Source organism: Notothenia rossii (assembly GCF_949606895.1).
Source record: "Notothenia rossii genome assembly, chromosome: 8".
Lineage (NCBI taxonomy): Eukaryota > Metazoa > Chordata > Actinopteri > Perciformes > Nototheniidae > Notothenia > Notothenia rossii.
In genome coordinates this window covers 60,262,939-60,277,182 of record NC_136906.1, presented here as the reverse complement: position 1 = coordinate 60,277,182, position 14,244 = coordinate 60,262,939, and the positions used below count along the sequence as shown (strand labels likewise).

At 43.0% G+C, this 14,244-nt stretch overlaps 1 protein-coding gene across 8 annotated transcripts in view; it reads left to right on the top strand.

Annotated features, from left to right (window-relative positions):
• runx2b (RUNX family transcription factor 2b) overlaps window positions 1-14,244 on the top strand; it is a 164,331-nt gene that overhangs the window by 126,343 nt on the left and 23,744 nt on the right. The gene's annotated exons all lie outside the window — the stretch shown is intronic.

The window sequence follows — 14,244 nt, the reverse complement described above, 5'->3', positions numbered from 1 at the left end:
AGGTCTGTAATCGCTTCCTAAAATTGTTCCGTCGGGCTGCTGTCATTAATTAATCAGGGTGGATTTCTGCAGCCTCCAGAGAGCATTTAATCGACAGACATAAATCCACTTAGAACAAGAAGTTGCTCCATGTCGACTTCCATGATATGAATTTGTAATTAAAGTGCTGGAATAATTCATTTGAAATTGAAACAATCAATTAACTTAATTGACTTGTTGCTTCACCGCAAATTCCTGAAACGATTATATATCATTTTGTGTGAATAATTAACTCCTTAATTTTACTTTTTCAAAGAGTTACAAAATTCAATTTGTTAATTTGAATGCATGTCATTTGTTCAATGATATATTCAAGATCTTGCTTGTATCCTAAAGAAGATCTATAGAAAATAAGACCCCAAAAAGTCAAGAGCTGTGAACAGTAGCAGTGTAAACCATATGATTTCCAAAAACCTGTGAAGGCCAACTCACATGCTGCAGTTTGTGGCCTCTGTTTAGGGTTTACTATATTCTATTGTGACAGCTTCTTTACACAATCTAATTTAATCTGCAAAATAAATGATGTCTTTAGGTTTGCCAGATGAATTTTGAAATTTAAACAAACATTTCCATTCCTGTGCGACACGAAGAATAGACATTTGAATAGCCCCCCCCCCCTTTCCTCCGCTCTCTTCTCCGCTCCGGTCCATAGCCTCCGCTCCTCTGTCCAAATCAAATGTTTAAAAGATGTTTTTAAGAAGTCGCTCCGTGGTCAGACACAGCTGTTGGAGGCTCCGCACAGAAGCAGGGTGGCTCCTAATACACTCTGAAAGCCGGGAGAGAGTGAGCGTCTTCCACCAATCACCACCACCTATTACCATGTTAACCCCTGACCCCTCGGTGTGTCTCTGGGGTCGCAGCGAGAGGAGAGGAGCGGGGCGCCGCAGGAAATTGAAAGCATGCTGTAACAGAGGCAGACAGGAGCAGATGTGTACAGATGTTCAGGTGGAGGGACTCAGAGGACCGATAATCACTGATCAGGTCTCTGGTATAAAGCATTGTGGCTTGATATTGCGCTGCGGCTCATTGATGTCGCCCCTGTTTATGAACATCTGGGCAGTAAATCTGTCAGTGCAACCACAAAAAGCCCCCTTGACAGCCTAATGTAATTTTGTAAGACCACCAGCGTTTTTCTGTTGTATTCATGATGTAAAATAAATAAAAGTAGTGTACTGTGTTGTATCACAACCGGCAAGGTTAGGATTGGCGCTGTACTTTTTTTTTTTTTTTTGGTTAGGACAAAAACAGTGTGGATGAAGTTTGATTTTGAGTAGTCGTGAAACTGACATAAAGTGATATAAAAAGTGATATTGATTTTTAGTTACAAAGATTAATTGTTCATTCTTCACAACTTGTTGGAAAAGAAACACAATCTAACTGAGCTAAAGTCTCGCCTTCTGTTGACTTTATCCTGTCCTCTTGTTACCATGTTCACATTATTTTGTCCGGCGTCAGCCCTTTTTATGGGAACAAAATATGTTTGTGTTAGTTAGAAAGCCACATTACTCCATCCCGTACTTAGATTTGTATTAAAGGACATTTTTAATTTAGGACTTAGTGTACATTCCCAGCGATAAATTGAGCCGACTTGAGGGAGAGGGCAAATATTCCAAATTGAGAAAAAGGGGGCTCATTAAAATTTGTCTTGGCATTTACATCAAGCTTTTTTTTTCATCTTAATTGCCTCAATACATTTTTTATAACTCCTCAGACTGGCAGATGAGATGAGGAGGGTAGAATAATGTTCAACATGTGTGGCACCCACTCAACCACCATGCCTCTCTGGGGAACATTTAAGGGCCCATTTTCTCTATTACAAACTTAATTACATATAGACAATTAAGTCATGGGAGCAATTATCGTTCTGTAAAGTTGTGCAGTCGCAGTGGTGAAGAAGAAAAAAAGTGCTTACACAGACGGACCCAAATCAACACGATCAAAAGGAAAGCGGGCCGATGTGGGTAAATATCTGAAGACTCCAGGCGGAAAACTTTCCCCAAAGAAAATCTCAGATAATTTGCAGGGAAACCGTATATGTATTTGAGAAAGGCAGCTTCTGTTGCATAAGTGTTGCCTTAGATCTAACCACATGCCTGCTTCTTGGAGACATCTTAAAAGTGAACCAGACATCCTCCTCCCCTCATCCAGGGAGAGACGTGAAGCCCACTCATCAATAGGTAATTTGAAAAAGCCAGGGGGAAAAATCTGAGCGCTTCACTGGCTGCTACTGTGCAGAGGAGACTCTTCCCTTAACTCCAGGCTCAAAGGAACTCTATTTAGCATTGCTTGATTGTACCTCAGAGGCAAACATGTTATTTAATCCCGCCAGGGTCATATTGATGGAGTAAAATGGTGCTGTGTGTGTGTTTGCATGCTGCGCTAGCTATTAGGACTTATTAGCGCTGGGAGTTCACATTAGTCTGCATAATTCCTGAGGGTAATCAGACTGTTAAAGTGATCATTGTTTAATCAAAGATAGATTAATTGCTCTGCATTTTCACTCATACAGTAGGTACTAACAGTGAATGGTGGGTTGATTATGGCTCTAAATAGGCTGTAGGCCCTTATTAGGTCCAAATTAGAGCGTCATGGTAGCACATTAACCTGTGATTTGAACAGGCTGGAAAAAGTATTTTCCCCCTGTTGATGTTTAAGAAACTTTGTAAAGGTATTTGCATGGTCATATATTCAATCTGAAACACTATCTGAAATATATAAAAATGTGACGCCTTTCCCCAGAAACAAAAGAAACCCTGATTGCGAGCCACTTTTTTTCTGTAGTATCAACTTTGTCGTCACGTCACGAACAACCCTGAACAATATCTGCCTGCTTCTCCTGGTTCCAAACGAAGCACTGTGGAGTTGTAGAAACATAGAAGAAAGACAGACTCACTGCAGAGAGATCACATTCAATCCTGTATTATGGAGACTGCAACAACAAACCGAGAGTTCAGTGTAAATACTCACAAGGCCCTGTGTATTATCCCTTCTTTTATCCCCATATTCAGTAGCTTGGGGGCTAATTACACTGTTATGATAAGGCAACCTGCCAATTGACTGTGCTTAGCGTAGCTTTCAGCCTGTTTAAAGTGTTGATAACAGACTCCAAAACAATTTTCCGATGGAGCGATAAAGCCTATCTGTTAAAGGTTATAAGTGCTAACACCTATGCTTTTTATCAAATAAATCAATGTGAACGTTTAATATCTTTGCCTTGTTAACTCTAACTACCTGCCAATTGTGTGTGTGTGCTTTACTGGTTGCTCTGCAAGCTTATGCTACAGAACGCAATGCAATTACCAGGTAGTTTAATGCCAATGTGTTAGCCAGCGAGGCTTTTAATGCAGCACTGTGCTATTTTCACACTTAACAAGATCCTACAGCCCCTCATCCATTTCAATTGCATCATGCTGGGCGAATTACCGTTATCCGATATAAGCCCTTAGAGAGGAAGTAACTACCTAACACTTTGAAAATTGGTCTATCTTGGAACCGGTTCACGCTAATGAAACAGAACACCAGTATTATAACGTAAATTCGTATACCTTGTTCCCTCTGCTCTATGTTTAATTTCCTCTTGGTTTGAATTATTCTGGTCAGAAGATGGCTTTAAACGGAGCTGATACAGAAAACCGCAGGAAACCTGAACAGCATTGTTTAGCATCCCCCCTTCGCTTTCCTGCGAGAAGGTTGAGGCGGCTTCGCTTCCACGCTGCGTGTTTCTACAGGGGGGAAATATGGAGTGTCGAGCCTCTTGGATGTTTGGGTTCAGCCCGTAACGATGTGAGTGAGAGCGCGGCTGCAGCACCTACACAAGGCCTTACCTGTTCTGCCCAACGCCGTAGAAAAGGGCAGGCTTTTCCCCTTGTTGGTTTATTCTTAAAGGAATGCGGTATCCCCTCTGACTCAGGCTAAACTCCCGAAAGTATAAACCTACTTACCAGCAGGTCATGAAAAGAGCAGCACGGGTTGGACGTGCTTTTTAAGCAATTCTGATTATTTATCAGTTAACACACACTGTAATTTAAGTGAAGACATAGAAGGCTAGGATTCTACTCAATCTTTTTGAGAGAGAAGGTGATGCAAGATTAGTAAAGGAGCATCAAACAGCGAGCTCTGGCTGTGATCAATAGCCTGGCAGCAGATCAGTAGGGCTGTCTGTCTGAAGGGATAAGCACACCGTGTTACAACGTGTCTTCAGACGTTGGTGTTAGCGCTCTCCTTCTCACAAGTTGTAATCATTCATGCATTTAAAAAGAAACGTTCTTGCATTTTCAAATGAGGAGTTTGGTTTGTAGAATGTCACAGAATAAGGACAGTGGGGTTCGTAGTTACTTCTGTGAAAGCGTGGTGCCGTATGTGTGCGCTGAAGGTGTCTGTGACAGGAAGATCTGTCCGCTTGATTAATGCTCTCACTCAAACTGGCACCTGGAACCAATCCCCCCCTCCTGCCGCCCCCGTCCCATGTGCAGCGTGTGTGTGTGTGTGTGTGTGTGTGTGTGTGTGTGTGTGTGTGTGTGTGTGTGTGTGTGTGTGTGTGTGTGTGTGTGTGTGTGTGTGTGTGTGTGTGTGTGTGTGTGTGTGTGTGTGTGTGTGTGTGTGTGTGTGTGTGTGTGTGTGTGTGTGTGTGTGTGTGTGTGTGTGTGTGTGTGTGTGTGTGTGTGTGTGTGTGTGTGTGTGTGCGCGCATTCCATACACTGCGCCTTCAGAGGGGCTAAGGGTGGGTGTTGAGGCACAGATGGGACCGGGGGACTCTGAGCGGAAGAAAAGAGAGTTGCGTGCAGAGGAGGGAACAATAGGTGGACGTTCAGTGGAAGGTGTGGGGTGTCATTAATAACTCACAGGCCCCATCTCCTAATTTGCTCAAATTACCTGCCCACACGTTGGGCTCCCTGCTAGCATCGAGGTGTGAACACAACAGATCAAATACACCTGAAAATCAGAGTGCCCACCCACTCGGAAACGCCCACGCAAGCCTTTTATGGCAACTTGACAACTCCGGAAGAGCATGTGTTTATTCTTTAATGTGAGAGTGAGGGGTAAAAATGTTAAAAAGTTACAGAAGACATTAAATTGTAGAAAAAGAGTAAGTGAGACATGGATGTAATACAAAGGAAAGGATCGGTTTGCAGTCAGAGCAACGCAAGACTGACTCTTTCAAACCACCTCCCATATGGCACCGCGGGGGTGGACATTTACCATCATCTATCCTCCTCTTCTCCCTTCTTCCCTTTCCTTCCTCCTTCCCCTTATGTCCACCCTCCATCCTTCCCCTCCCACCCACGCTTTCAGGAAAAGGGGCGATGACAAATGTGATGGGCGGCGATGCTTTGGTCACCTCAATAATCAGAGCCGAGTCACCAACACTGGAACCATCTGTGGCACACACGCGCACGCATGAAGACATAATCAAATGTGTGCACAGACACTGAAATGAAATATGCCCCTGAGACACAAAAGGGGCCAGGAGTGTGTGTAGGTGTGTGTAGTGGGATGCCAGTCTTTGACTCGTGTGTGTAGCTGATATTGACAAGTCCCTAAGGAGAAGAGGGAAGCTAGAAAATGGTAGCTCATGTTCGTAAAGTGGCCTCTAGAGAAAGAGATATAGAGAAAGGAAATGAGGTAAACAAGTATGAAGATAAGTGGGATTGAGAAGCAAACTATTACGTGGTAACACTTCGCTTTAACTCGCTATTATCAGCAGACATTGTTTATCAGTGTATATGTGAACAACTTATTAAGCATCTGAAAGTGATTCATTCACTTCTTCCTGGGGCTTTTTCTAACATCACATGGCCTTCATCAGTGGAGTTTACTCAGATGCTAAAGAGATTAAAGGAATGTGGATTTGTAAGTGATTATATTCTTAGCTTAAAAAATAATATCTGTACTTATGCACTTTTGCAAGTATAATAAATGGGTTCAAGCATCCCACATAATTCTGAACCATTGGGCTGACTGACCCAGAGGGACCAAATACATTTGTAAATTACTTGATTATTTAAATAAAAAACTAATATTTCATACATATACAATTTTATGTTGCTAATTACACAAATGCATGTACTGATAAAAGTTGTATATAACAAGACAGATATGTGTTTAAAACTACATTAAATTGTGTTATTAATTCTTTATTAAGTGTCTGCATATAAAGCTTTATATGGGGTTACATTTAAGTGTTGCCAGTTGTTTTCATCTTACAACTTTGCTGCACACTTTTTGCTGTGAGAAAAAGAAAAGTTTCGAACAATTTCTTCGTGTAAAGCAATGTTACAACACTGCAGAATCCCCTCGGTTACATTTCAGGTTGTTTCAAAGCGCCCTCCTGCGACTGAGACTGCCAGTCTTTCGAAAAACTTTTAGCTGCTGTGTTTTATGTTGATCACTGAGCTGTTCCAGTTTACACATATTCAATCCAATCATAGCGCTCTGAAACGCAGCTCTGTGTGATCAAAGTCTATATACATACACATGTTCTGATCCTCGGAGAGCAGCCTCTCAGTCTGGAGTCGGATTCTGTCACTCACCCACACAGCTGCCCTCTTACAGTCGTCTGTGCTTCATTTTGTTGTTGCAGTTAAAAGTTTTCCGTCAACTGTTGAGCTCCTCATTCTATTTTCTGTCTTTTCCCCAAAGGAAATAGGTCTCTCTCTTTTCTCTCTTTTCTCCTTTTTGGACGGAGACCAATAACAGGCGTTTTCCACTTCACTTCTCCTGATGCTGAATGAGCAAAGGAGGATCCCAGGGGAGCAGGAATATTTTATTAGAGTGATATTTTTGAAAGTTCCTCTCCTTCCTCTATTTCTTTCTTCCTCTCTTGTGATGGAATTTTAGGATGCTGCAACAATTCTGTCTGTGTGTGTGTGTGTGTGTGTGTGTGTGTGAAAGAAAGCCCACGCAGAGCAAAGACAATTCAAAGCTACAGCTAAATGACAGGCTGGGAGCTCCAGTCTTTTGAATTGCATTTATTTTTATTCTGGCTTGGGAGGAGGATCGGTGGGGGGGGGAAAGCCCAATTGGGACAGAAAGCGTGCAGTTTAGTCTCTGGAGAATAACACTCGGCTCAAACTAAAATAGCACTCATTTTTTGCTGACAAACACTTTTTAATGTGAGGGAGTTTTCGTGTGGAGTTGAGCTCTTTTTGTTTTCTTATTTATGACAAATACTTCAGGAAAAAAAGCGTGGTTTGTGTTGTAGCCTTGATTTACTGTAGCTTAAAGTTGTAATAAATAAGAATGAGCAATGTCTGAGTTCTTGAGCTTAATTGGAAGCACCGACTTCTAAACAGAAAAAGAGTACATTTAAATATTTTACTTTAAGGAAATATATACTGCAACATTTATTTCCTATTCCCACAGCTGATATATCTTACATATTGTAAGAAATGTCACTTTCACATGAATACTGCATTACACACATGATTACACCTACACACAAACATGCACACACATCCAGACAGATACACACACACACACACACACACACACACACACACACACACACACACACACACACACACACGCCCTTTTCCTGCAGGGCCCTGCAGATGCAGCAGAGACAGTAGAGTTGGTCTCTCTGGTAAACAAACAGTGAGAGGCTGCTGGGAGTCTTCACTGGGCCTCCAAATTATAGTTTGCTTAACCAAAGTCTCAGGGCCAGCCCCTTCACTGCTACACACATACTGTGCATACACACCCACAACAAATGCATATGCGCACATAAGCTCATGACCAGTGTACATTAAAGGCAAGCACATATGCAATCAGGTAGTAATGGAACCTTGTCTGTGCTGCAGTTGAGTTAAGAGTAAAGCTTTTATAGACATAAGAGAGACTAAGAGGCAAGCAGGCCCTTAGGGCCCATCATAAATATTACTTAACCATCAGGCTCACAGTGTGAGGCAATTACTAATGAAAAATAATCTGTTGCAATGTCAACAGAGTGTAATGTTCACAGCTTTTAACCCTGTATACCTGTTTTATGATGTATGTACTGGTACTAGCTGCTTTACTTTGACAGAGTGCTATGTGATGCTTTGTGGTTTGTGAAATATTCGCCTATTTTAATTGAAAGTTACTAAAAGTTGATGACGACTGTTGTCCACACATTTTCAGTGTGAGGAGGTTGGGTTGTTAAGAGCTTCTTTAATTGTCTGTAAATGAGTTCTGCAACTACTGGGGACAGTTTTTAGTCTCTCTGGGATGCATGAACATATCAGAGTGATCTATGATGCCATAAAATCCCCTCAAAACACTTAGGATGATCAGTTCTCGCTAAATTATTTGCCGTAAATCTCACGCCTCCAGAGTGACAGCATATTCCAAGCGGACAATTTAATTGTCAGCCCGAGACCACATCCCAACAACCCTATTGCCAAAGAGGGGTTTTTTATGTGTGTGACGTTGAAATACTCAGCTTATAATGCAGTACCACAGAATAGATTGTGTTTGAAGGACAGCATTTCACAACGTAATTGATGTTCCCTTTGGGACCAGGCAGTTGATGAGTCTCCCTGCTCAAGACTCGATTTAGGCGCAATAAAGCTGGCGTCATCCAAGTCTCAGCCAGGGGCAGAGCAGACAAGAGATGAAAAGGCCCTTTCTTGGAACAACCGGCAACTTTTGAGTTTGTGTGGAAAAGGCAGGGTCATAGGTCGCATAATAACAAAGTCATTTATCTTCTGTGAAATCATGTTTTCCCCATTTTACTTTCACGATGTTTCCTTTCATTGAACCCACTTTTCCTATAGATGACTGGAATTGATTTTGTCTGAGGACATCTCAGGCTGGAAGCTATGAACTTCATCCACCCTTCCTTTCCCCCCCCCACCCCCCCCTACACCCCCACCTTGTCGTGAGTCATTTCTGACCAGGAGCTTAATAGGCTCAGTCTAATTACAGGCTAAGCTTTTCAGCAAAGGAACCATCTCTTAGTGTGCTTCATCAGCGATGACACTCTCAACTTTATGTGTTAACTCGTTCGGCACTCATAGCATCAGATGCTACATGTGAGGCCAAGCCAAGGGTTTTCCCAGGCCTTTTAGACGCCTTAATAGTTTGGAATCTGATCTAGGATGTATGGCTCAAGGTTGCAGAGTTCATGCTTTTGGAGAGGCTCCGAGCTGGACTGTGACCAGAAAGAGATCGGGAAAAAAGAAAAGGAGCGAGATCCAAACCCTCGGAAGTTGAGTGCTCGATGCACGCCCATTCGGCGCCTGCCCAGTACTGTTTTTTTATTTCCTGTTTATCTGATTGGCTGTTGTCTTAGTGCTGGACATGCTGACTGACAGTTTTGACATTGATTACCCCCAGAAATGAAGTAGCAAAACAATGCCAGGACTCGGCTCAGTGGCTGTCAGATATATTGCCCAGTATGTGACGATGGCCAACCCAAATATATAGTATATTTAACACATTTAAACACTCCATGACAAAAAATTCATATGGACCATTTCAAGGCGTGGGTTTGCACCGTCTATGTTTATGTCTGCGTGCAATTGAGCATCCACGGTAGACTTTGTTTCCCTTCATATGGCCCTCTTTCTACAGCTCCTTATATCGATTTGGACCCGTTGCACCTGGACTTTCCTTCACCCTGCCTCCATTCATATACATATATACATCCTTACCTCCTGTCTCCTTCCTCTCCCTCCCTCGTCTCCAGCCCTTGTCTGTCCTGTATTTGCCTTCCTCCGGTCTCGAAACAGGAGCAGTGGAAACTGGCGAGTGATAGCCGATAGCCCCCCTGCGAGTGCTAGTCTGGGCCGCTGCTTGTTTGCCCCTCATCGTGTAGTCACTCCATCTTTCTCGCCTGTGCCTCCCTGCCTCACATAAATCATCCTCAATCGCACCACACGGACAAGGGAGAACAGAGAGAAATCTCCCCTCTATAAATCTGGTATTAGTTTTACCTCGCATAATGAACACAGGGGCTAAACGATCCTGGATACATGAGAACAGCATGTCTTGCAGATGTACTATAAATATTTTGATACTAGCCGGCTAGTTTGCAGAGGGGAAGTAGACCAGTGAAATACACAGAGGAACGGAAAAGTGTAAAGTGGAATGTTGGCCTAGCCCGAGTGTCTGTATTGTCTTTAGCACCTACAGAGGGTCTCGGTCCAAGAAAAACGCTCTTTACAGGGTTCCTGTTCCCAGCCGTGGTCCGGTACCACTCCTGGATACGCTGCATTTCTTTCAAGCCAATCCTTCAAACTGGTCTCCAAGGAGGGGGGCTCATTGTTTGATTAATAGCACGATCAGACCTGATTGAGTGATAGATGCTGTGAAGGGGAAACCAGCACGCCTTAGGGACACTCTGGGACTGAGTCTGGAAAAGGCAGCTCGAGGGGAAGGGTTTGATTGGTGGAACAGCTGAATTAAAGTGAAGGACTAATAACAGCATAGCTAATGACACAATGGCTGCAGCCAAATATGTCTGATCACTGTACAGAGATTTTGTTGCAGCAATGTAAAGACAAACTGTAACATAAACTCCCTGACAAAAGTGGAAAAACTGCCTCTCTTTGGCATTTGCCTGGCGTAAGCCCCGGGCACTGTCACTCTACCCCATCAAAGGGCCACACACCCACCAACACAGAAAGGCCTACAAATACAGTCGCTGCACCGTGACAGCAGGTGGTGTGTGACACGTCAACATCTGAGGGTTCTTTGGCAGACGGAGAAAGAGTTCTCAGCTCAATCGCTCAGATCTATCACTAGGACTCTTTAATGGCAGCCTTCGTCACATATTACTGCTTTATTTTCTCCTTTCCATCTCCCAGCCCACATAAGTTCCCTTTTTTGTTCCTATTTTTAAGTACAAGTGATCTCAATTAGGGACCTCCATGAAGGCGGTAGGCGGCAGACAGTCAGAGCAATAAGAGCAGAGAGGAAATTGTCTTTATACCCCTTCTCCCTCCCTCCCTAACTCCCTCTTCTACCCTCCTACCACAAGCAGTGAGCAGCCGCCCCCTCCATGTCTCCATCTCTTTCCATGCTGCTCTTTCAAGAACAGAGTGAAATATCAGACAAAAGAAATTCTGTATATTCACTGAGAATAAATACATTAAACTCTGAAGGCACTTCAGCCACCTCAAAGTTTAATACAAACCTTGAATTTCACTCGTTAAAAATGGTGGCTTGGGAACATGCACACACACCGCAGAACGTGCCATCCTCCTCCTAACAGTTCACTGTGATGTCATGGGCTCGTTGACAAACAGTCATTAAGGGCTTAGCTGCGATCTGGGATCAGTGCAGGGATGTGTGTCGGTCAGGTTGAGTCGATGAGGTCAGGAGGAGTAAAGTTTCTGCCCATCGTCATCCTGGTTGGACGTCTACCAGTCCAAGTCTAACTACAGTGACCGGCAGGCTAGTTATGTGGCTGCTCCCCCAGTTGGTTGGGTTGATTGGCTAGTAGACTGAATCTTTGGCTGCCCTGCTGCCGAGCCTGGTGGGCTCCCTGATTGGTTAGCTGGCAGAGCCCGTTGGCTGGTGGCCTGCCAAACATGGAAACATCCCGTTAGAGCCGAAAAAGCCTGGGCCTCGTCACTGCCCTCTTCTAGAAAGCTATAATTAAGTGTCTTGAAAAATGCACCACTGTGAAATGGAGCCCTTATCCTGAGTCTTAAGTGGCTGTACTTTTCCTCTCAAATGGCGAGAGCATGCAATGTGAAGAGGAGATGAAGAGAGTGTCGCATTTTATAATAGCGTCAAATATATAGTCATTGTCAAATCCAAAACTGAATGTATGTATATGAAGACTTGGGTGTGCCCTGCTTTTGCACTGGACTATATTGATGAACATTTTTTGCATCAACACTGCTCTGTCATCTTTTCTATAATGAGGTGTTAATAGTAAGGATAGATTGGCCTCTAAATGTGTGTTTGCTTGTAAATCTGTGTATGTCAAACAGGAAGAGAGATGTTAAGACGTTGACAGATGCACAGTTGTTTTAAAAAAAAAGACAAGGGAAGAGAACAGAGATTCTGCATGGTTAGTTTGCTGACAACTTTGAAGCCAGCGTGTGCGTTCATATTAGCGGTTCCCACAATGTCTTTGTCATTCCAAGTGGGAACTGGAACAGAAACTTTTTATAACACGCTTGATATCACAACAGGAAAATTAGCCAGGGAGCGTCAGCTGAGTTTGATTTTTATTGAAAACAAATCATTGAAACTGAGCGGCAGAAATACAATATTACCATAAATCATAAAACACACATCCTGCTCAATGTGGTACACTGTGGTTCTTCACTGTTAGTGACTTCTCCTACTGTGCAATGACTCGGAGCCAGAGTAACACAGTAGATGAATAATACCAGAGCTGAGAGAGACGATCCAGCTGTGCGCCAGGCGAGGAGCAGCCGCATTGAATGAACCGCTTTATGCTAGATTCATTTACTACATAATATGAAATGTGTTAATACTGCGTGGGATGGGTCCAATATCCTATAAGTCCAATAATACATGAAGGATACAGCAATCACATTTAATTAGAAGTAGATTTTTGGCTGGGCTAAATCTTGGACCATGAAGCGGGGAAGTGGTATTTCTTTTTTATCGAACAGCGTATCCTGGCACATTAACGCCTTCTCTTGTGTCTTCCTAACATCTTTGCGACTTCAAACGACATACTTCAAACTCTGAGGTCGTCCTACCTCTGAATGACAGAGAGTCGGGCAGAAGGCCTCAGTGTATGAAGGCAGGCCGTATCCTGTAAGGAGCTGGAAGACAGATGCTGGACGCACAGCAGAGAGGCAAAGCGGAGTCAGATGGGACAAACACTCTTTGATGAGCTGAGCTTGTCAGGGTTAAAGTCACGGCTACACTGGGGTTAAAAAAAGGGGGGGGGGGTGTTAGGGTTTTCAGATCTGGCTGGGAAAATCAATAGGCTCTTCCTGCTGCTTTAATGATGGGACAATAACAGGGTGTAGAAAATCCACATTAAAGACTGATTAGTCGGCCTAAAATTAGCCTAACTTTATTATCTTGATAGAAATCTGATCTGCCATTCATAAAATGTACCTTCATTTGTCTGTGAAGGATAAAAAAAAAGTTCCAAAATGAAATTCCAGTTCAAATTTCAGTCAAAATAACATAAAACACATCAATAATTGTGCTGATTAAATTGATGGCATGAAATTGACTCTGAGCTTATTATTTCATGCCGAACATTTCCTAAATGAAACTCCTCTACAACATTAAGGATGTTTTCCACATTACCCCAGATGTATTCAGCGGTGAATATATTATATTATCTGAGCTGAAACTTAACTCTGTTGGAATAACTGGCTCCACGGTTCCTGCAAGGCCATGTTTATCACTATTACAGATTTAATTACTACTATTCACATTTATCCATCCATGAATTGTTAGTTGATCTTTGAGTATGTAGGACAATGTGAACCATATTTCTGGTGTTTGGGGCACACGAAGGGGAAGTGTAACTCAATCACTCTTTTTTTTTTCTTCCCCATTCCCCGTCCACATGACGAGGTGCCAGATGCATGTCAATGCTTTCAGACTTTATATATCCCTCCCACATCCTCACACACACACACACACACACACACACACACACACACACACACACACACACACACACACACATGCTAACAGACATGTATGCATGTGCACACATAGGTACATACATTCTTATGTAACACAAGAAGTCAAGTTATTTCAAGTTACAGTCCTCAGGCTTTGGGCTTTTTTCTCTCAACACAGAAACCTTATTATAAAAATCTATAAGACTGAATCCAACTTTTAAAGCATACTGTAAAAACAAGCTGCAGAAGCCCTGACAGAACCCAAATAACCTCACAGCTGTGCCTCCTATAGTCCCTTTTATTTTGAAACAGGCCCGGATTATCAAAGCCCTTTTCTTAAAGACTCTTTGCAATTAAAGCCTGTTAGGGAGCAACGGGAAAGGAACATAGACTGGCAAATACACATGCTGCTGTGTGATGTGGCACCCAAATAACGCTCTTTCGGAGACTGATGGGTAATCAGGGCAGAGGGCGGGGCGGTGATGAGAGCCGGCTGAGATATGGAGTCTCACAGAGGGTGGATGATGCCCTCTACAGTAGACACAGGAGGGGCAACAGGCCTGCTCAGAAACTGACTTCAGAGCAGCATCCTCACTAAAGTATAAAACATTTCAGCTCTAAAATAAAGACAGGACATAATTTTTCTATA